We start from the raw sequence: 23,824 nt of genomic DNA, 5'->3' as shown, positions 1-23,824 counted from the left end.
AAATCATAGTTACTCAATTCTCCTTCAATATTCATGGTTTTTTCTTGCTCTTCTTTGACCTCTTCTTTGTTGTTCTACGTTTCTTAACTTGAGGGAATAAACTCACACCATATGATGATGATGGTGGGGGTGGGGGTGGAATTAAAAGTCGCCCACCACTAAGCGGGGGGTACGGCTTCAAATAATACCCTTTACCTGCTATATGTTGTTTCAACTGAGCTATAGCCTTGCGTCTAATATCATTACTATAACTTCTCCTCTCATTCTTCTTCTTCTTCTTCTTCTTTCTCAAAGAACCACCAAAGTAATTTTTAGCTTTCATTACATTCGTAACAAGGTAACTGAGACCTCTCTCGGCTAGGGGAGTTTTCGGATTTTTAAAAATTTCCCACGCTGCGTTCGCTAGAATTCTGTCAGCTTTGGCTCGATTAGAATTATCACTATTTAGTGAATATGCTATATCGTGGGCCTTACAAGCCTGGTCAAGTTTGTTTATTCCAGGATCTCCACGTGCTAATCGCTTTTCAAGTTTCGTTCCTGGTCCGCAATACTGGTAGCCAGGTGCTATTGGGATTTCAAAGGGTGTTACATCGATCAATTTATTTAAAATAGTTGAAGTAATACCTGTAGCAGTCCCTGCCGCCCCCTTAAGTACTTTCGCCGCCGAGCTTAAGAAGCCTCTCCCCCGTTTTCTTCCACTTTGCTTTCTCTTACATACCACCATTGTCATTACCTTTCAACTCAATGGTTGAACATTAACTAAAGTTAATTAATCATTACACTAACTAAAAGAAAAATGGAAATTTTCTATTAATTTGGAATAATACTTTGAATTCATCTATTCAGATTGCATTTCAAAAACAGATGGCCCCATGCGTTATCTCTTATTCTCGCTACTGCTTTTTCCTCTATTACGAAAGAGAAATCCAAAGTTCCTTTTTAATCCTGCTTTCATATACTGCCAGTTGAAGTGAATCCATATTATTCACTTTATATGTGGCTTGCACCCAACCCGAGCCTCCTGGCATGTTGCCGTTTTCCTCTATTACGAAAGCCATGTGTGTTGAGTTCCTTTTTACTTCGTCATCCGTAAAATGGCTCTTTCCGCGTAGCAGAGCACAGCATTTTACGAATGAGGAGTAAAGAGAGAATAGAGAATTGTTCTCCACTATGATCGAGCGTTCGCTACTGCTAGCAGTCAAAACAGATGGCCCCATGCGTTATCTCTTATTCTCGCTACTGCTTTTTCCTCTATTACGAAAGCCATGTGTGTTGAGTTCCTTTTTACTTCGTCATCCGTAAAATGGCTCTTTCCGCGTAGCAGAGCACAGCATTTTACGAATGAGGAGTAAAGAGAGAATAGAGAATTGTTCTCCACTATGATCGAGCGTTCGCTACTGCTAGCAGTCAAAACAGATGGCCCCATGCGTTATCTCTTATTCTCGCTACTGCTTTTTCCTCTATTACGAAAGCCATGTGTGTTGAGTTCCTTTTTACTTCGTCATCCGTAAAATGGCTCTTTCCGCAGCACGGCCTTGTGAAGGTCGGGAGGGCGTTGCCCGGCCTTGAGTGAGTGAGCGAGCGAGCGATGTCAGCTTGTACTTCAAGCTATATATAAAAACACATTTTTTATCACTTAATGCAACTTGGAGAGTGATTGAGTGCACGTACTAGCTGGCGAGGAGGGCTATCACAATTGGACTGCATACTCCACAGAGGTCACCGCTAACATTATTGATTGTAAGTAAAACTTTTTGTTACATTCTCATATTTTTGTGAAAGTGTTGATTTTTATAATATATATATATTTAGTGTTACAGTTTGGTTACATTGTTTTTCCACAGCATTTTCTCACCTCACTACCCATAAGCAATCTCGTGAAGGAACCTTACTTGTATCGAGAAAATCATAGCTGAGGAGCTAGCTGAGAGAAGCCTATCCGATTATTTCATTTCGTCAAATCAACACATGTAAGTTCATTTTTACTTTAATTTTCCTCTTCTCCGAGGACAATATTGTTCTCCATGTTAGATCCTTCAACAAGGAAGGATCATTTTTTCAAACATGAATCTTGACAGTGTTTTCTATCATCAATGAGACATTTTAATATTCAACCAACCTAATGAATTACAATAGCAAAATTCGTAGGTGTCTGCTTTTGCACTCCTTTCTGTTCCTCTTCACGTTTCTGTTCCTCCACCTCTGGCGCCCCCTCCCCCTCCTCCTCTCCCGACTTCTGGATTGGTGTACTGCTTCTCCTTGGTTCATAATAGAAATTTGTTGATTCAATATCGTAAAGTAGCGACGACTGAGCTTTGTCCAAAATATCAGAATCAAGATCACACTGGATAGAGCGAGTTTGTGGCTTGTCCACCAAAATATCAGAACACAAAGAATAGGACATGATTCCTGTTCAAAGGTAAAACTGATAATGGCTTACATTTGGTGCAGTACACACCTTATATAACCTGCAGTGATGCACTCTATCAACAAATTACTGAATTTCTTTCACCATGCTCGTGAGTGGCGTGTACTCCATCACACGATCGCTAATTAAAACACAATACGCGGAAGTATTTGCAGGTACTGCACTATTAAATTCCATTTCAATACGAACATCTGTCGATGATTTCAAATGACTTGGTTGGTGTGAACAATCTACAACAATCAGCGGTGTTGATTCACAAAACGTTTTAAAATCGATTTCTGTTCCGAGTTCGCTATTGATTGAATGATTATAATACGAGGGTGCGAAATCCAGGAACATGCGATATAAAACCTCCTTCTTACCTAGCAGATTTTCGTATGGATAATACTCACTATTCAAATATACTTTAACATTGTAAATATTACAGCTGTCAAAATTAGATATTGATTTTTTAATTTTATTCTTTCGATCAGTTTGAAATGCAATTATAACATATTTTGGAGTATCAAAATTCGATGTTGTGCGTACTGACCAAGAATGAACAAGTGAATTTTGCAAATTTGGTAATTCACAAATTTCCCAATGGCGGAAACTTAATTTCAGTGGAGTGTCGGCATCGAGCAGTCTCAAAAATTTCAATCGCACATGATCTTCTAAAGTAATGTAGGGCATCCGCCATTGGAGCTTAGTAATTTTTACACTAACCTCTGTACCGGTTGCAGACTCGACGCAATTGAGGTCTGAGGGCGACCTCAATAATACAAGCTCTTGTTTCAAGTTTAAAATTATTCTTTGAAAATCTTCAAAAAATGGAAGGATTAATTTCAACGGCACACAGAAAGTGAATTTATTATCTGTTAGCTCATATCCTGCTCTATCAAAACCAGCTAAATGATATGTGTTTTTATCAGATGCGTTCTTCACAAGAATAGCTTTAATTGTAGAAGTTAAACCAATTAATCTTGATTTGGAAATTTGTTGACCTGCTAATTCGTATCGTATTTCATCAAAAAGGTTGCCCACTATGTTACTGCTTAATTTATAGTCTGCCGCAATGGGCGCACCAGCCGGTTGAGTTGCCTCTCCTGCTACTGTAATCGCAGGCGCTGCTGGTTTTGTACAGCTCACCGTTCCCTCAATTAATATAAATGATTTGCAAGGTAAAGTATAAACATCCAATGAATTTATTCCAATTCGAGCTTCATCAGAGTTTTTTATTTCTTGTCCTGAATAAACTGTATGTGTATGAAACTGGAATTTGGTTATGTCATTATAAAACTGAAGCTCTGTCTCCACATCCAGAATATCACTAATTGCGGCGCCTCCTGACATGTCGCCAATTAACTATAAAACCTAATCTTTCCAAAGTTCTCGCACTTTTAGCTGATAACGCCCTATTGCTTTTACTAGATGTTGACGCTATCGCGACCTTTTCTCTAATGACTTGATTATGCGTACACGTACTACGCGTACGCGGGTTGAAAATAAGATATCCCATTACTTTTGTTTTTCACGTATGTGTAGTCTAATTGTAATTGTATCTCCGCGGAAATCAATAAACGATCCGTTCTGGTCTGTTACCTTTACATTAATAGTTTGAATTCGACGTGTATTCAAAGGTACATAAATAATTGGAGAGGGTACTTCATTTATTAAATAACCGCTAGGAACCTTTGGCAAAAATTCGTAGATTATATGTTTTTCTTTTCCGTTAAAGTAACTGCCACATGCTAAATTACATTCAACAAGAATACCATCAATGCTCGATATGTTAACCAGATGTTTGGAATAATGCCATTTATTTGCTTGTAAAACTACATTATCAAAACCTAGTATCTTAGCAATCGAATCATGATGTAAAAAAGGAAGAAGTAAAAGAGGAACAAGAGAGTATGGAAATTGATAATGAAGATGATGATGATGATGAGTATGAAGATGAGGAAGAGGGAGAGGAGGATGATGATGATGATGATGTTGGTGCTAGCAGAATCAATGATTTGTTGAGCAAATACCTAACAGTGTTTCATAAGGAAAAGTTGAATAATTCAATTACTTATGGAGTTTCATACAAAGATCAAAGTGAAAAGTATTATATCGGTGATATACAGGTAATATTTGATAATGGATATATAGATGTTGATAAAGAAAGAATTCAATTAACTCGCGGATTACTCGAATTATTATTCAAAGCGAGACCAAACAGAAATCTTTATAATGATGATGACCTTGACAAGTACAAACGTATCTTATTACTTACTGGTGTACATTTAGATCGAAGAGGCTATGTTAAACGTAATCATGGAATTAAATCGCAATTGATTCAGAAATTATTTCCCAGTAAAAAACTTGTTAAAAAGAAGGGACAAGGTTTGTTGAATTTTGCAAAAAATATTTCTCATGAAAGAAATTACCAATACTTTGATAGTTTTGATGAACTAGTGGAAAGATTAAATTTACTCTATTCCTCAAAAGCTTCTGGAATTCTGCTCATGATGTTGAGATTTCATCTATACTAGAAGAGCTCAGAGAAGCAAAACTAATTATTTAGTGTCACGATGACCTTGCATCGATTCGGACGGATTGAAACACCTACTGCTACCGCTTCAACTGCTGAGGTTTCCTGTAATATTGATGTCATAACACAGACTATAATTGATTCAATAAATCAGCAGGGAATCAGTGAAGCTGTTAAAAGTTCATTACAGACTTTTAGTGCAAATATTGATAAAGTTATCATAGAGAGAACACAAACTCTACAGAGTGCATTAGGAGAAGTGAAAAATTTATCAGATACCTTTTCAACCCAGTTGGTTAGTATTGACAAAAATAAGGTTGATAAATCTTATTTGGACGAAAAATTGAAAGCCATTTCTGATAAAATTAAAAATTTAGAGATCTTAGACAGAAACTATCTTAACACTAAACTGAAACAGCTTAGTACAGAAATTTTTACTAAAGTAAATGAAACACAACCGTCAGTAATTGATAATAAATATTTAGATACTGTTTTGGAGAAATTGACTAGTAAAAATATAACTAAGGAAGAATTTGAAAAAAGATTATCTGGAATGGCAGACGCAATAAAAGCTACTATTTTTGATGGGATTAAACAATTCGTTACAAAGGATGCTGTTAATGGTCTGATTAAACAAATTACTGAGCAATATGCACAAAAAACTGATTTAAAAGATTTTATTAAGAAAGATGAATTGGATCTTGCTGTTAAAAAGGTTAATGATGAACTAACAACCTTGATTACAAATTCTGAAAAAGATACTGTGATGAGACTGCAATGTTCACCCGCTTTTATAGATTATTTAAAATTATTCATTCACAAAATGGCCTACGATATTGTAAGGAATTACGCAAAAGTTAGTTTTAATATGAATTGGATAGAGGCTAAACAACATAATTTGACTGAGGAACAGGTGGGAGATTTGATTACATCGAAAATGGGTCTTGGTCAATATGCTGGGTTTGTATTAGCCCCAAAAGAAAATCTATAACGAGTGGTAAGCATTGCTGGACATCACATTAGATAAGGAAAGTATATCACGCATCGAATTGCAGCAACAGAAGGTGTCATTTGCTTTGAAACGTTTGAACTGATAAGACGATAAAATGAGTGCTTATTTCGATTGCACAAGCTTTAATGAATTTTCAATTGATGCAGACCCGCAAGCAAATTGGGGTTTTGACCATTTGGCTTACGATTGGTTTACTGTAACCAATGTCACATTTCCTGATAGTGGTGAAATTTGCATACACATAATTGATATTGATAGTGAAGGAGACTTTAAAGAGGTTATCAACTTGCCCAATGAGTATTCTCTAGTCTTAAACAAGCATAAACTTAAAAGTTTTCTTTCACGCTCGTGGGAACTTAATGTCAGTGGAAATCGAATTTTCCTAAGAGAACTGCACCGATATTGATGATGTTGATACCCCAAGTGATATAGGTCTGAGAATATCTATAGCCATTTTTGGAATGCTTGTTCGTACTAAATTTACTATAGATATTCTCGGAGAGCACACTTAAAAAGCAACGCCTGCAGGTTTGTACAGCACATAGAAAATTTGTGAAATTTTTCTTAACTGTCGGGTGGAAAGCAAACCGGATTCACTTTAATTTGACAGTAGAAATATGGATTCACTTTAATTTGACAGTAGAAAGATGGATTCACTTTAATTTGACAGTAGAAATATGGATTCACTTTAATTTGACAGTAGAAATATGGATTCACTTTAATTTGACAGTAGAAATATGGATTCACTTTAATTTGACAGTAGAAATATGGATTCACTTTAATTTGACAGTAGAAATATGGATTCACTTTAATTTGACAGTAGAAATATGGATTCACTTTAATTTGACAGTAGAAATATGGATTCACTTTAATTTGACAGTAGAAATATGGATTCACTTTAATTTGACAGTAGAAATATGGATTCACTTTAATTTGACAGTAGAAATATGGATTCACTTTAATTTGATCTCATTATGATGTTCTTTGAATCATCATGATTGAAAATTCCTATTCTACAAACAATTATTATATTTAAAATTTGATGATTTTTTGAAATTGATCCGAAGAATCTATTAATCTTCAGATCCATCATACAATGGATAGCGCCAGTTTCAGATACGACTTAGTAACTTCAGATTCTGATAAGAAAAAGATAATGCATCAGTTAGCTATTAATTATCACGATCACCCTCTCAGTCAAGCCCGATCACTATTAGTCCTCTGCTTAATTAAAGCTCCACGGAGCAAATTGTTCAATGTTTCAACCCTCAACCAACACTCACGACTTGTAACAGGAGTATTTGAAGGTCCAGGCCAACACCATCTATATCATTGTCACTCAAATCATTAATAAAATCTCTACACAAAGGAATATACCCTTTCCTCTCAAGCCTTGAAACACGCCTTGTCAAGGGCTGTTGAATCAAATAGCCTGGATGAATGATACATTTATCATTGTATTTGCGATTCCTAATGCAAAGAGAGAAAAAGCATAAGGCGACTCCAATCTGCCGTTCTAGAGTAATGAAAGAAACAGAACTGCAGTTATGAGTTTTGAAATCACAATTTGGTAAATTGGGACCCACCTCAAACTAAAGGTTCATCCATCTCTATCATCACCATCATCACCCGCTCGAGGACAGAGGTTTTGCTGGAGGACCAGTTTGTACTGTGACTTCAAAAATGTTTATTGATGAGATTGACACCTCATTTTGATAGTTCAGGGACAAATAGTACAATATAAACTTTGGATCTTCAAAATTGAGTATTGAATGGTGAAACATGGTGAAGTATGCAATCATGAAAGAGGTGTAAAACAGCACATTAGCACCATCCAAAAGTCGGTATCATCAGGAAATTATTACAAAATTGATCTCCAATAATCGAAATAGTGAAAGTCATTCGGTGAAACCACTCAGTAAGATTCAGAAAGGGCAACCCACTTTGATAAAGTTGTATCACATGTCACAGCTTTTTTGTGCTACAGCTGCTCCTATTATGGGTTTGTTTCTAATCCCGCCTTATTTATTTATCTATTTATTCAATCATTCAGAATTACACAACTAACAGAAAAGTACCACAGGCTAACTTACGCCCAAAACGGTTCCAATTCTAATTTATACAACGCCTTAAACCTGGAAAAATATCTGGAATGATAAATTGAAAAATCTCTTAACTCCTCCCACATTATAGACCAACATTGATGAGATATTGATCTATATTGCATGTTCACTTGATTATTCCAAATAGGCCTCAGATTCACTGGGAAAATTCAATAAGAAGTAACCAGACTAAGTTTCGAACCAGGAGAAGTTTGGGACTAGAGCCCGTTTCCAAGTACAACATTGTGATGCTTGTAATACAATAAAAAATAAATTATTATATCAGTGAACATTACTAGCCTAAAGTTATAATGGTTCACTTGAACATGAATCACTTGAAGTTTTTAGGTAGAAAAAATATATACTTATTCAATGAAAAAAATCATATTCAGATGACTAAACAAAAGAAAACGCATAATAGTCCAGTCAATATATAGACATAAAAAAGGGGGTGTGCTTGCAATTTATATTGTAGTTCTGATTTTTTATTATATTATTTGGGTACATAAGAGAAGTCCAGAACCACTTATTTCTTCATGCAAAATTTCCTTGTGCTAGATACAGAGTGGCCCAAAAACCTCGTATTTTCGGCTCATTCTCCTTTTTTTCAGCTATTTCTGCGAAATCTCGTGTTCGGACAGAACAATTTGCTCTTGCCTTTTTTTTAGATTAGAGAATTATGAATAAAATGAGATCATTCGGAACTCTCTATCTCCAATGAGTACTGAGTTATGATTTTTCAAAAATGAGTGAAATTTGAGGGAAAATCAATTTTGATGAATTTCAGTTTTTGATCAACAATATCTTCCGATTGTTTGGATTCAGATGTATAATTCAAAATCCCAAAGGATCAAAATTTCAAACACTTATAACTTTTGACGCAATGCTCAGATTCCATCGTACTACACTTCATTCTTCTCGGCTCATGAAGGCGGTCCAAAATCATGCATCATAAGTCAAATTCGGTCGAAAAATGAAAAATTTATTGCTGAATGTACTTAAGCCCATATTCCAAAATTCTGCATGAAGAAATTGTTTCTGGACTTCTCTTATGTACCCAAATAATATATAGAAAAATCAGAACTACAATATAAATTGCATGCACCAATGTATATAGTGACTAGACTATAATACAAGTTACTTCAAGTTTCTACCCAAGAGTCCCTCTCAATCTATGATATAGTTTTCCTCTATAGAAAAATCAACATCTATTCTATTATATGTAGTAACTTGTTCATCATACTCATATATCGTAATAAATACATTTTTCAGTATGAAATAAACTTACTTTTATCATACAACTTCTTTATAACTTCAATTGACTCTAGGCTTATAAGCCTTAGTGTAATCGTCAGAAGAGAATATTCTCAAATAAAGCATTTTCACAAACTCGGAGATCATGATTTCAATAAACCTTCTGTGATTTGATTGATGGATTTTGTCAGTGCAAGTTGCAATATAATTTAACCATGACCAGGACTGAACATTTCCTGGACCTCTTGAATGGAGCTAGCCAAACTCACTGTCAACATGGGTAGTGCTGGATCGTTAACTATGGACTACATTAAGCGTAGCATTTGGCAAAGCTTTATTGTGGTGCAATTTATAGAAGCGCATCCGTATTTGACTAGTTCAACCAGCAAATGTTTAACATCAGTTAACATTAGGCGGCTGTTGAAAGCCGCCTACAAGGAATTTGTATCAATAAATAGGGGAGCATGAACACCTGCACTTTACACTTTTTGTTCACTTCAATTATTTAGACTCCAATTATTGGATGATGAGGCGGGTTGGGTCTACAAAATTGTTCGCTGTACACATACAAAACACATAATCGTTCAAATACATCCTAACACATACTCGTCTAAATACATACTCAACACATACGTTTGGGTCTACATAATTGAGTACAGAATAGTGGAAAATGGGTGAAGGAAATATGCAGATTAAAATATTCAGAAAATATTTTTTGTTCAAATTGAGCTTTGTCTAGATACAATGAGTTTACAAATCATGATCAGTTGAATTTGGAACGGATTGCAAACTGTGATAATTTCTCAACTCCTCATTCAACTGGAGAGGAGGAACAACGATGTACGAATGATGAAAACTGTATACAGGACTGAAAAACTCAGGATTCCACCAAAACGTCGTGTGAGAGAACTGGACAAATTCGAGAACAATAAGTCAGAGCGGAGCAAAATGTAAGTTAGAAAATCTGGAAATAATTTATAGCTTTGCGAAAAGAGCACATCCAGTCGGGTTAATCCTTCCAAAGAAGGGAGACGTGGGAACGGTTCTGTTGAGCTCATCATAAGCTTTTGATGATATCTACAGCAACAAGACTGGAAAATGATTATCGACTCTGTAGAGGTGGAACCGCCGAATATGGGGTACAATTCATAACCAACTGCGACCCTCTTCTACAGCATTCTCCATCTCTACGAACTGTTCTCCTTCAACGTTGTCCTTCAAAAAAACATTTACGCACAGCGGACGCCATCTTCTTAATCCCTTCCTTCCATAAATCGCTCCAATACATCACAACAAAGAACATCTCTATAGATTGCTTCTTTTATAGAAAAATCATATACAATCAATACAGCTCAATACAATCAATTCCCACAAATACCTCTCGACTTCTACGTGTAATGCTGGCCGGAATAATACCATGATGTTCAGGGTTGTTTCGCTGACAATCTTTGGTGGATTAATATAGGAAAGCACATAAAAAGTTTCCACTTCGATATACTTAAGGCTTCTTTGAATTGTTTGCAATGATTCTCTGAATTGAATATACGATTATGAACGAGAAAAGAGATAATAAATTAGTGGTAATTTGAAAGAAGAAAATACCGGTACATCGAACATGAACCGATGTTCATCTGTATCATATATGATATGAACTGATATATCATTCCAAATTTTAATATCGGGGCAATGAGCTTCGCTCGTTATTTATTTATTGATAAACAGAACACAATTCTTTAAAATGATTGGGGAAGGACCAACAGGCACAGCCCGAAACTCTTTCTTCCCCGAATTTTGATTTATACACTATAAATATTTCAAAAAGTAGGTTATGTTCAATAAACTTAGATTCAGGTTCAATTTTCAGTCCAAACATTTTGAAAACAGAAAAGTTCTGATTTTAGATTGTTCACAAACCAAATTGAATAACAAAATAACACCCACTAATCACTTAGAACTGTAAAATAATGATTAACTTTTAAAATTATGATATACTCTAATTTAGAATGATATTCATGTCATGTCAACAAATCAGATTATTTTGATTAAGTCGATTAAAATTCCTAGATATTTTTACTTTCCTTGCCCTACTACCATAGGTAAGGAAAGTATTGCTTTCCAAAAAAAATTAAGGTACCCCAATTTCAAGTTTTCTGTACGTTTCAAGGTCCCCTGAGTCCAAAAACATGATTTTTGGGTGTTGGTCTGTGTGTGTGTGTGTGTGTGTGTGTATGTGTGTATGTGTGTATGTCTGTGAACACGATAACTCCATTCCTAATCAACCGATTAACTTGAAATTTTAAACTTAACGTCCTTATACCATGAGGACCCGACAATAAGAAATTCAATAAAATTCAATTCAAGATGGCGGAAAAAATGGCGGATAATTACTAAAAAACCATGTTTTTCACGGTTTTCTCGAAAACGGCTCTAACGATTTTCTTCAAATTTATACCATGAATAGCTATTTATAAGCCCTATCAACTGACATGAGTTTTCTGAAAATTGATAATGTAGTAACAATCGAAAATGATGTTTAGTTATTCTCATGAATATCTGATTCAAGTCCACAGATTACATATAAATTTCCATCATTATAACTCCATACAGTGGTAGGAAAATATTTTTTGGGATTTCATAATTAGTTTGAGAGATTAAACAGTATTCAATTTTTAAAAATCATCCAAAATTGTTCATTGCTCCAGTTTGAAGGGTCGTAATTTTAAACGCCAACTAATTTTGGGAAGATCTCTTTTTTTTAGAGAACAGCCTTATTATGCTTATTATGCGTCCAGCTTCGAAACGAGACAGTGTGATGAGTGAATGAGTGAATGATTGTGGCCGTGGCCGTAGCGCGATGAAGCAATCGTTTCAAACAGAAGCATTCAGTTACCACAAGCATCGACGTCTCTGATTGTGGGAAAACACCGCAGAACTAGCCACTCGTCAAATAAGGGCTGCAAATAACGCGGCTGTGTGCCTGTGCCATACTCTGCACTTGATCTGTTCTGCACTGCTAGGGCTAGGCTTATCTCAGACACTGCTCATCATTCACACAACTTGTCGGTGTCATTCAATTATTGTCACAAGCAACTCTCTGCCATGCCCCAAGCCACAGACTATTCATGTTCAGCTATAGCGCTCTTGTCGATGTAATACTTCATGATTCGAGTATTTCAACTCGTTTTCATTGATAATGTATCACTGGAATACATCATATTCCCATCACCTTCACTCATTCAACCAAAGCGTAGAAGCTGAAGCATAAGAAATATTCAATTTGAATATAAGAAATTTCGAAAATGTAGTACTTATCATCAAAATAAGTACTAAAATGTAGAAAATGTAGTACTTATTATCAAACAATCAATCAGGAGGGTATTTCTTCCATCAATTGTGAATCAACAATCCTTCTTCTTACTGCATCAACTCATGAATTGATAGAAAATTATGTTTCTTTCTTAACGCTTTTCACATTGATTTCTAGAAAAAATAGAAATAAATTATGTGAAAAGGTCTCCGGACTAACCATTGGTTGAATAGGACCAAAGTTTCTAGGGATTTTAAATAGGGAAAGCATTCATTCGGCAAGTTTGATGTGTGAGGATAATAAAGGAGTTTTTATTCGAATTTTTAGATATTGGATACGTCAGGACTCTCTAGCAAGTTTATCTTCTTTGGAGCAAGCTCCGTGGAGAATTGTAATTCATTTTGAAATAAAATTATCTCATTTTGAATTTTTCTAGTATTCTCAATGTTTCTCACGTAATGATTAAGATTCTATTTAGAAATAATTTCATAGAATTCATAAGAATGTCTATTGAGAATGCAACTTGTGTTGATTATTGACATTTTCAATTTGAATTCGTATTATGACATTTGAAGAAGGATCTGCATTTATTAATAGTCGATTAATAACGCGGTGAAACTGAAAATTTTGACGTTGCCAAGTTTTGTACCGGAAAGATTTGAAGCTTGCGAGAACTTTGGAGAGACTTCCAAGACAAATGAGAAGAGGAAATTAACGGCGCCGCGCTCACTTGACTGGTAAAATTACATTTTAAGAATTCATAGCAAAGCCTTGCGTCTCTTCTTATTCCCATTATTCAACTCTTCCGATTCAACCGAGATGGAACTATTTTTAATTAAAAGACTGGTTTTTAGAAACCCCTCAGCCAAACGTCGAATGAATACTCGGCCAGAAAATTTCCGGTGCTTAGAGGACTTTTTAAAACAATTGCCATTGCGCTCTTTTGTTCGTGCCTTCTACGACGCTCAGTCCAAGTCCAAAACAACTCAATCATTTTTCAAGATAAGTATCAAGAGAATATTCTCAAATTTCACCTAGTGGGTCTCCCATCATTATCATAATGTTCAGTTATGAGCTATTCTGGAGATAGCTTCAAACTAGATTACTAGAGAACGAATTTTTCCAACCCTGAAATCACGGTTTGTCATTAAAACTATTGTGAAGTGCAATCATTTAGAAAGGCTGAAGAGACTTTTGCCGGTGGGAGTGAGGAAGAGTCTGGCCCAGGCGCTTATTCTTTCCCATTTCTATTATTGTTCAATGGTGTACAATGGTGTTTCTAGATAGCTCAATAACAGGCTTCAAAGGGCATTAAACTATGCTCTGCGATTTGTTTTTGATGCTCAATGCATACTACGTACGGTAACACCCATGTACAGAGAACTTGATTGGCTAAAATTGGAACAGAGTCTATTGTATTTTATACGATGCCAAACCTAAAAACTGATTGTGAGAGATACTGGTCCGGAATATTTGAAAGTCTTAACAAGTCAGGCCATTATAACCGATAAGAGTTAATTATCAATTGTATAAAATAACGTTTACTATCGCAAACACTACATCACTCTAAAAACCAAATGCTATATTTGGTAGAACTCAATCTTAATTTTGATGAATTTAAAAATGTAATCTAATTAGAATTTAAACTTAATTATAAAAATTCCTACATGCCATATAACATATATAGTGAGGTCCACGTTATAATGACAGTATTTGTTCAACTTTGGTTTTGCTATCCTTGTCTATCATTCGACAAAGCCGGTGGTACTATCCTTTTCTAGGTCCACAAAGATGCCAATTATGTTTTTGACAGTGTAGAAATATAATTAATTAATGCAGAGAATCGGCATCGCTATTCTCCTATCTTTATCCACTAAAGGATAAGATAGGGAGTGATCCGTGATCCTGCACAAGGGAGTGATCCGTGGTCTAGTGGATAGAGTGCTTGCGTAGCAGCATAGAGATTCCGGGTTCGAACCCCTCTTATTACCAAAAGTTTTTTAACCAGATCACTCCCGTGTTATCGGATGGGTACGTTAAACTGTCGGTCCCGCCTGAAGTATGACAGTCGTAAGGCCCATTGACGGCTTAAATTATATATTCAGGCGGTGGGACCTTCCCGAAAGGGACTACCCACCAACAAAAACCATACGAATTTACTTTTTCATCCACTGCCATTATAACGTGGACCTCACTATAGTAATATGCCATTCTATTTGTAAATTCAATGAGTTGTTTTGCAGCTTTTCTTGCACTCTATCTTAGAAATTCATTATTCAAATTGCAACACAACATATATTGTACCATTCAATGTTTCATATTTTATATTATCATTTTATATCTTATGTCTGAATTGACTACGTACTATGACAAAAAGTCTGGCACACTGTGGTCAATGCAAGTCTTGTTTTATATTGGTTTTGGTTGATAGCTTCAGCGACTATCTTGTTTCAACACAAAATATTGTACCATTCACTGTTTCATCTGTATCATTATGTTATATTTCATGTTTGGATTGATTTGGTGTTATGGTACAGAGTCACACTTGGTGTAAATAATCGGTACAATGCAATATTGTTTTATATTTGTTTTGGTTGATAGCTTCAGTGACGATCTTGTTTCTCAATTTCAATCTTTTCCCTGTGCTACAGCATTGGATCAAGATTTATTCCATTCATTAATCGAAATTGGAGTATTTTCTAGCATTTTTTCACTCAATTGAGTATTGCAATGACAACATTATTGTAATAATGGTAATAAATACTTATAAAAATCCAGAGTACTCGAAAACACCAATTTATTGTAAAAATAAACATAAATTTAAACTATAAAATAAACAACTCTTCAGTTGTACTATTTCATCTGCAGGAAAATTCTCAAGAAATATTAAATTTAAGTATCTCAGCCAAAAAATCCCGAAAAACCAAGTAAAAATTCTGCAAAAAAACTATTCTGGTAACGAGATTCGATCACAAATTGAGTAGCTAATCGACAATTAGTGTAAAATTATTCATTTTAATTTGAAAATTCAGCAAACAATCAAGAGAATAAGTTCATTTATCAGTTTTGAAAGCTCAATGTCATTTTGAGTTTAAATATCAAGAAAATAAATTCCATCTTTCATTTGAACCAATGTATTAGAGATGCCCACTGCCATAAAATATCAAGAAAATAAATTCCATCTTTCATTTGAACCAATGTATTAGAGATGCCCACTGCGATAAAATATCAAGAAAATAAATTCCATCTTTCATTTGAACCAATGTATTAGAGATGCCCACTGCGATAAAATATTATAATACTAGCCGTCAGGCTCGCTCCGCTCGCCATATCCGTCTAGCCAGGGGGCTCTGCACCCTGGACCCCCGTAAAAAATTAGATCAGCGGGCTCGCTTCGTTCGCCATATCAGGCGATATAATATTCCCAGTAATAGCTCTGATTGAAGTAGCAGTGCCCAATCAATTTTTCCGCGATAAATGCATTTCAATCTTCAACTTGGTGCCAACCAAACAAAGTCAACTCAACTTAATGCCAACCTGACAAAATTATTAATTTAGTTACCAGTTAACAACTGTTTCGAAGAGGTACTCTCTCTAGATTATAGTTCTATATTAACATTTATGGTATGGACATTTTTCAATTATAATTAAGAGATTGCAATAAGAAGAATATACATGCTAAAAGACGAACTTTAAACCCTTAAAAACCACCCTTAGAGTTAAAATATTGCCAAAATATTTCTTAGTGCGCCTCTAAAGGGCCAACTGAACATACCTACCAAATTTGAAAGTTTTTGGTCCGGTAGATTTTTAGTTCTGCGAGTGAGTGAGTCAGTCAGTCAGTCAGTCAGTGAGTGAGTGAGTGCCATTTCGCTTTTATATATAGATACTGTAGTTTCTTTAGGGGGGAGGGATGGCCAACGCCATCTAGCAGTAGTGCTTAGAAGCTCATCCGCCAATTCAACCCCACTATGGATCCTCAATTTGCGAGAGGTAGCTATATTCAAATTCACTTTATCAGATAGTTATTCATCAATAATGAGTTTTCCCATAACAATACTTTATTTGACACATTTCATCACCATTCTATCCAATAATCAAATCTCTAAGCTTTGGAAGAGTCTCAATACTTCATGTTGAAGGTGTTGCGTAAATTGATGGTTTAGCCGGTGAGATCTCGTTTGGCCGCTCAGTATAAATATACCCAATTGGTGACAATAGTTCTCGTACTTGCTTCGGCAGTACATATACTAAAATTGGAACGATACAGAGAAGATTAGCATGGCCCCTGCGCAAGGATGACACGCAAAATCGTGAAGCGTTCCACATTTTTTGTCACTTCGTTCATCATTTATATTCATATATAGGTCATTAGTAGCTACTGAATATTACTTTTATTTTATTATATTCAATTTTTGTCAAAAAAATATTTTTTGGTCAATAAAATAGCTATAAACTAATTTTTTATATCCTAGAGTAAACGGTAGGTATTTTTTTCTATCACTTGGAAAATGAACCAGCTAGTTTCTCATTGAAATCTATTAGGTACTGTTATTATTAAATTAATATATGGACACTCGTTGACTGTTCTTAAGCCATTATTAGTCATTTTTTAAATGAAATAACTATATCAAAAATTTATATTTTCAGGGATTATTTTATTCAAATACCACGTTGAATGTAACCTCAAATAATATCATGAATTCATTTCCTACCGAATTTCAAAAGATCTGTTTCAAAAATGTTATCTTCAGGCATATATCAAAATTTAAAAAGTTATAGTAGACGTCGGTAAAGAAATAGTCAAGTTTTTTTTATTCTGATAGCTTGATTGTATACAAATAGAAAAACATTTGAGGGACTTTGGTCAGTTTTATGCAGTTCGCTTCTCATTACATTGAGAGTCTGATTGGATCTTGTAATAAAAGAATGAATAACATTACTTAACTCCATTTTCTCTTGATTCACTTTCAAGAACAGTGAGCACTGCATTATATACACATTAGAGCTGAGTTGGTGAAAAATATGGAAACAGCTCAATATTTCTTTTCTTTTACAAGAATAATTTGACTGTGGGTTCTGATCTGTTGGGGATCCTATTCGAATTAAAAAACTACTTTTCTGTCTTTCAAAAATGTTGTCTGCTACCATGGATCCACCATTTCAAATCCACCGTCATTTTTTTAAATGGGAAGGGGATTATATGCTAGTAACAATTATTATTATCATAGTCCTTGAACTCTTAAATCCATAGGACCACATTACTCCAAATAGTGCTCTCTTCAGATGAAAAATTACCTTTGGGTCCAACTTTCATACTAGCCATCAACAATGAGCATTCATAGATCTAGGAACAATAGCTGACCCTTTCCAAAAACCTGTTGCCCTGTCCAAGGTAGAAAATAAACTTGGACCCATCACAGACCTTGAAGCCGAAATTTCAAAATAGTAACTAGATGCTGTTAGTGTAGAATAGTGCATAGTATATTGACAAATATTGTAGCAAACATAGTAGGCTATATCATTCTAAATCGAATTCATAGTATACCGTATTTATTATTTTGTAATTGATGATGTGTTTGTTTTTGGAGTGTGAATAAACTGTTAATAAGTGATAGTAGGAGCTTAACCTGGATATTGATTTGGACTGAAGTATAAATTTGAAAAGGGACAGTTTTGGGCATAAGCCTGTTGTGCCTTCTCATATAACTGTGAAAATAATTATAGAACTAAAAAAATGAATAAATAAATATAAACTATGAATATATCATTATTCAATCTATGGTCACAAATGTTCTATGCTTTTACACACCAGAGCGAAGCTAGGTCCCCCGATATTTACTGCTCTTTTGTGATAACAGCTATAGAGGCATCTCTCTACTGAGTATTTTATAATCTATTTACAAATATCCTTCTTCAAAGGCTCATACCTTTTGCTGAGGCAATACTGGGGGATTAACAGGGTGGATTCAGAAAAGGCAGAAGCACAGTTTACCATATCTTCACATTGAGGCAGGCTATAGAGAAATGCATTGAGCACGACATAGCTCTTCAAATGCTATTTGTGGATTATAAAAGAGCATTTGAAAGACGTTTCCATGTGAAATATGGGGTAAGACAGGGAGATTCTCTGTCGGCATTATTGTTTAATTTGGCTCTACACGATGCTGTCAAGGATATTGCACATGGAAGTACTATCGTGAATCGATTGTGGCAGGTCTGTGGAAACGCAGATGATTTGGTCATAATAGCAATAATAGGCCAAGTGTAGAGACTTGCAAACGTTGTTCTCTCGTCTCTCTTCACTGCCTCACTATAGTGTGGTCTACGTTATAATGGCAGTATTTGATTGGCTATGGTATTACTATCCTTTTCTATCATTCAACAAAGCGGATAGCGCTATCTCTTTCTTGCTTTGCTCTGTTGCCAGATCGTCTTTCAAGAATGGAGAATTAATAATTAATCAGAGTATAATAGAATCTAACCTCAAACCTCCTAGTACTGTGTTTATCACGGAACATAGTGGATAAACAGAATCATTTTATGCTTCTAGAATTCAATAAAGTATTCTGCAATAATATACTATCATTCTATTTGGATGAATAAAATACAGATAAGATATATATTATTATAAACTATTCAAATAATTCGATTTTCAGAGTAGGATAGAACTTCTAACCTAAACTTCCATTGACATTCAGATTGGCCAAATTTCAAGTGCGCTAAAACAGCTGATCAAAAACTTTTCATTCTTTGTGTTTATCATTCAATAATTGAAACATTTATAATAATATCATCTTATTGTCATTTGGAAGAATAAAAAGTTTAAACTCAACCTCTTACATAATTGAACATAATCTTTTAGGTTATTTAGACAAATCAGAATAAAAAATAAAAATACTTGGACAATTTCCTGATATTCAGATTACCTCAGATTTGCTAGAGCTATGACCCTTCCACTTTTGCTTTCGGAAGTGCTTATAATAGACAATAAATTATTTTCATATAGTCTATATATTGTTTATTTTTCTGTGTGGCGAAAAATAACGTTCTCACCATGGGCAAAAATGTTTTTTCCGGCTCTCAATCTTTTCTAGTCCTCGGCCTACGGCCTCGGACTTGAAAACCGATTTTGAGCCAGAAAAGTCTCATTTTCGGCCCTAGGTGCGAAATATACTATTTCATAATTCGATTAAAAACTTTGCTTTCATTACTGGAATCAGACCGATTTTTATTTTCATACAAACCTGTCCACGTTATAATGGCAGTAAAACGTATAAATGGAGAAAGATAGGAGAAAGGCTCAACTCACACTTACGCAACTCAATTCAAGAAGAGACTGCAACTCTAGTGTCTTCTCGACGCAGCATGTGTTTTCAAATGGTGACGTCGCGCAGACTAGAATCGACTGGTCTGAATGTCACCATTTTTGGAAAAACAAGCTGCGTCGAGAAGAGACTATAGTTGCAGTCTCTTCTGGACCTGAGTCGCGTGAGTGTGAGTTGAGCCAAAAAAATTACAGATCCTCCTTGTCAATGCCTTCTATAGACGGTAGCTGATACACGCGAGGCTCGCTGTAGAAAGGCTCCTCCAGAATAAAGAAGTATGCGCATGCGCTGATAATATATTTGTTAGAGCAGTTCCGTTCACTGTGATAGCTGTTACTGAGCTGTGACTGGCATTCAATGGAACTGCAACTGATTCGCCAATGCACGAAAACACAATATAGCCTCTTTATCTCAAAATCGAAACTTGTAACATAACCTCTAGTCCAGTCAAATATATGTTTTCAAGGAAACAGTCCCGAAATAATTTTTCTTGATGGTTCTATATTATGTATTCTGGGTCTGAATTTGAATATGAAATTAGCTGACATGCCAGAGGACGGCTTCACCCCCAAAACCTCCCAAAATTTCGGACTTTTCCAATTTTTCTATCAATCTTGAGAGCCTTGAGTTTTTCGAGAAAAAGCATACTCTAGAAAATTAAAGATAATAAGATTTCCAAAAAATTGAGTGGTTGTGCAGGATTATTCCATTTTTGGTTCTGGAACAAATTTTCAAAAAAGGGGTATTTTTTAATAGTTTTTTTATATTATTCAATACCCTTCTACCCTATACAACTTGGATATTTTCCTAGCAATGATTAAAAAAATCACACATCACGAGAAAGAATAATCACATAAGTGTGGGTGGCAATGTAACTCACTCTTCATCTCTAGCACTATCATAATCATCCAGCTCATACTCGACTTTAAATACCTATGTTGAAAAAGTTGTCTGGAATAAGTCGAAATTGAAATTTGATAAGGAATAGAAAATTCTCCTTCAGTGTATGGCCAACTGTTATATTAGAAACTGTGTATCTTGGTAACCCTAAATGATAAAAAATGGTAATTGGTCTTGATTTGAAGAACAGAATCTTCTCTTTCATGTGAAGTGAATGATTTGAGCTATTTTCATAATTTTCACCAACTCTATATAATTAAAAGTTGCGGATTTTAAAGATCAAAATACAACTATCCATGATCGAGTTCTCAACCCAGCGGGTCCCTGGTTTTGAAGATTGTCAACAACTCAACTACATCTTATCATCAATACTACTATTCTCTACATCAATAACTACATATTACCAAATAACTTACCATCTTCAGAAGCAAACGTGAACTCATCAATGGCTGAAATTCATGCTTCTCTGTCAAGTTTCCGACTAACTCTGAATGTTTACTGCTCAGAGTTTTTCTGCAGTCTTCAAATGGACATATTGCTTCTTCTTTCGCAGGACTATTACTTTTATGGGAATTTCGTAGATGTCGCTGTAAATTATGATTAGTGGACAATAATTGTTTTAAAAATAAAGTACAATTAAAATTAGATGATTTCACAGATATCATTGCTTTACGTGTTCACTCATTCACAATCGCTGCCGACTATAGGCCTACATGCTCATTCATTCACTGGTTCATGAAAACAAAGTAACAGTTATTTTTCCAAGTAGCAGATAACAAACTGCTCCAACGAATGTGTTACTCAAACAGATACTACGCTTGCTCAGTAGAAAGGAGCAGTTCTACAGCGAGCCTCTCCTGCTGATACAGGTTTATTGATGTAGTAACTGTTCATTCTCGTTTAAAATAATCAATTTCATATTTTATTGAGCAATAAAATATATTTCCCGATAATAATTTCATAATAAATTTTCATAATTGAGATGAAATATTTTGTTGATGAATTATTAATAATACATTGGTGAAAGAAGATTTGACAACAGACCAAAGTGCGAAACAGATAGCGCTATCCCCTTTGTTGAATGATAGACAAGGATATCAATACCATTGCTAATCAAACACTGCCATTATAACGTGAACCTTACTATAGTGAGGTCCACTTTATAATGGCAGTGAATAAAGATAGGAGAATAGCGATGCCGATTCTCTGAATTAATTAATTTCTACACCGTCAAAAACATAATTGTCATCGTTGTGGACCTAGAAAAGGATAGTACCACCGGCTTTGTCGAATGATAGACAAGGATAGCAAAACCGAAGTTGATCAAATACTGTCATTATAACGTGGACCTCACCAAATAGATTGGCTTTCTCTCAAGATGGCGGATTAGCGTCATTATATATACTTCAAAATCAAGTTTCTATTCTGTATGTGTTCTGTTGTGGAGTCCCAATTTGGATTTTTAGCCTTGATTGAATTCATTTATTCACACAAACCACTCTCTGTCTCAGACAGCACCGTATCGCGCATGCGTTAGCAACGGGGTTTTCCCGTTCCATTCAGTCAGTTCTTTGAATGTAACGTTCTTTGTGATGATGGTTACCGAGCACTGTAACTGGAGCCAATCGTCATTCTATTTGATGAAAATATTATTATCCAATGATGATTTATCATTTACTTCAATATAATAATCGATATATTATTATTTTATTTAATAAAAGAAAGAGTACTTTTGAAAAATATAATTAATAAAATATAACAGTTGTTATTTAACTGATGTTAAAAAACACTATAACTAAGTCAGCATATTGTCATTTCAAAACAAAAACCAAACCCTCAACCTCCCCTTTTACATTTAAAACATCAATAAACATAACTATTTGAAAAACCTCTAATCCCTTCCAGCATATTGCAATTTCAAAGCAAAATCCTAACCTATCTTTCCACTTTTGAAAATATATCAAAAAGCATAATTCTACCTGGACCCTAGCCCTTTCTAGCATATTGCAATTTTAAAGCAAAAACCTAACCTAACCTTATGGAACATTATTAAATATAATCCAAAGAAACCTAACCACTAACCCCTAACCCCTTCACATTTAATAATTTAGATTTCAGAGCAAAATCCTAACCCCCTAACCTATCCTTTCACATTTGAAACATCAAAAAACATGACTCTAACTGCACCCTAGCCCCTTCTAGCATATTGCAATTTCAAAGCAAAAACCTAACCTATCCCAATAACACATTATTAAATATAACCTGAATAAAACCTAACCTCTAACCCATTCACATTTAATACTTTAGATTTGTTTGTCATCTTTAGAACAAAACATAAACATTTGGTTCATTTCATGAACATGTTCACAAAAATGTGGTTCATTTCATGAACATGTTCACAAACATGTGGTTCAGAGCAAAATCCTAACCCTCTAACCTATCCTTTTACCTTTGAAACATCAAAAAACATAACTCTACCTGGACCCTAGCCCCTCCTAGTATATTGCAATTTTTAAGCAAAAATCTAACCTATCCTAAAAAAAAAACATTATTAAATATAACCTAAATAAAACCTAACCCCTAACTCTTTCACATTTGCAAATCGTACACTACCATTATAACGTGGACCTCACTATAGATACTCAAAGAATACTTTTGAATAACTATGTTATAACTATGACTGTTGCTGGCCGTTACTCTGTTTCTGTGACAAAGAGAAGCTCCTTTTATTCACACCTTAGACCATTCATAGAGTAGACATGGCCAATTGTATATTCATCATACTAAAAGTCGTTGAAGCCAAAGACCTTAAAGAGATATATCATGCATCTTTAAGGTCTTTGGTTGAAGCCAACATCTCTACTGCCAAATTCGCCCACGTTGACGTCACAACAGTTTGTTGTGTTAGTGGCAGGGAACTATAAATAAGTCTTTATCATTCCTTAGTTAGTGGTGTTCAACTTACATTGTTGTTAGCT

The 23,824-nt window shown here is 34.9% G+C and overlaps 1 long non-coding RNA gene and 1 other non-coding gene across 3 annotated transcripts in view; one reads left to right on the top strand and one right to left on the bottom strand.

Moving 5' to 3' along the window:
* LOC120350508 overlaps nucleotides 1–21,496 on the bottom strand; it is a 67,248-nt gene extending 45,752 nt beyond the window's left edge. For both annotated transcript variants that reach the window (XR_005570817.1, XR_005570818.1), the window contains exon 1: nucleotides 21,263–21,496. This is a non-coding gene — a long non-coding RNA (uncharacterized LOC120350508). The remainder of the gene's footprint in view (nucleotides 1–21,262) is intronic.
* Nucleotides 16,845–16,951, top strand: LOC120350736. The gene has a single exon (XR_005571007.1). It is a non-coding gene; the product is annotated as a U6 spliceosomal RNA (small nuclear RNA).
* Nucleotides 21,497–23,824: the final 2,328 nt, after the last annotated feature.

Source organism: Nilaparvata lugens, chromosome 3, assembly GCF_014356525.2.
Source record: "Nilaparvata lugens isolate BPH chromosome 3, ASM1435652v1, whole genome shotgun sequence".
Lineage (NCBI taxonomy): Eukaryota > Metazoa > Arthropoda > Insecta > Hemiptera > Delphacidae > Nilaparvata > Nilaparvata lugens.
Note: the sequence above shows the minus strand (reverse complement) of the source record. Positions and strands in the feature narration are given on the sequence as shown.